The sequence below is a fragment of the Semicossyphus pulcher genome, unplaced genomic scaffold (assembly GCF_022749685.1).
Source record: "Semicossyphus pulcher isolate SPU_LCO1_2020_fin unplaced genomic scaffold, fSemPul1.0.p SCAF_4, whole genome shotgun sequence".
NCBI classification, from domain to species: domain Eukaryota; kingdom Metazoa; phylum Chordata; class Actinopteri; order Labriformes; family Labridae; genus Semicossyphus; species Semicossyphus pulcher.
The window spans coordinates 16,435,528-16,436,915 of NW_027211715.1; positions in this window are offsets into that span (position 1 = coordinate 16,435,528).

Sequence of the window (1,388 nt, forward strand, 5' to 3'; positions counted from 1 at the left end):
ATTCTTACAGAATAAAGTTATTTAAAAATTTACCTGAAATGTGTTTTTTTTATTTTTATTATCCATCCATCCATTATCCTGTTCAGAGTCACGGGACGGCTGGAGCCTATCCCAGCTGTCATTGGGCGAGAGGCGGGGTGATTGCCAGTCAATCACAGGGCTGACATGTTGAGACAGACCGGGGGACCCAGAGGGAACCCACGCATGCATGGGGAGGACATGCAAACTCCACACAGAAAGGCCCAAACAGGTCCTAACTGGGATTTGAACTCGGAACCTTCTAGCTGTGAGGTGACAGTGCTAACCACTTTACTTAACCACATTATCACACAATAGATTAAAAAAATCTTTTAGATAGAAGTTACTTTTTTCTTTTGACTTTAAATATTGTGAAACTATATTTTATTATGTGACAAAATGAACACACGACAATGTCTTAAAGACTTTTTAATGCTGGAGATAATGTTTAATGCTTTATATTACTAAATAACAAACATAAGAAGAATGAAGAATTTATGAAAATGTTAACAGAATAAATACAGATGTTACTTTGTGTATGTGTCCATCAGACAATCTAATTTCCCATATAAAAGCAGGCTCTATGTATTACTGCTGTCTCTCCTGAATAGTTCCACTGTGTCCACTAGATGGCGTCCACAGAGTGTAGACAGGACAAGACCGGTGCTGCTTCAAAGCATGTTTGATATCCATCAGTCTGTGCAGATTCCTGAATCCTCCTCTTCATGGTTCCCGTCTGTCAGAGATACAAACCTGAAAATCTGAAATGCTTCATTACATAGATCTGTGATGGTGATGAAAACAAAACAACTAAATATAGAGGCTGAAATATTGCTTATCACAGATACAGTATATTGGTACAACTTTCTATCTGTCTGCTGAACAGAGAGATATAAGAGAAAGAAAGAAAAACAGGATTTTTTCTTTTAAACTCTCAAGTATGGATATTATCTTTCCCATATTTTTTGCTCTGCAGATGGCTCTTTCTGTCTTTTTTCCAACTGAAAAACACATATGATCTTCTGAGAAAGCATCTATCTATCTATCTATCTATCTATCTATTTATCTATCTATCTATCTTGATATAACAATTTGACAATATATACATCTGACCTCTTAACCTGCACTTTACTTCCTGAGCACTTTCCGCATTATTGGTGTCTAATGAAAAAAAAAACCTTTCATGTTCGTCTCTCTAACTTTCAGCGTGGGAGGAGAGAGAGAGAGAGTGAGAGAGAGACAGAGAGAGAGAGAGAGGGAGAGAGAGAGAGAGGTAACCGGCACCTGCACATGGAGGAACTTTCTCTCTTCTTCCCGTTCACTGCTAATAGGATAATTGATAGAAAGCCTAAATAGTCGATAACAGAGAC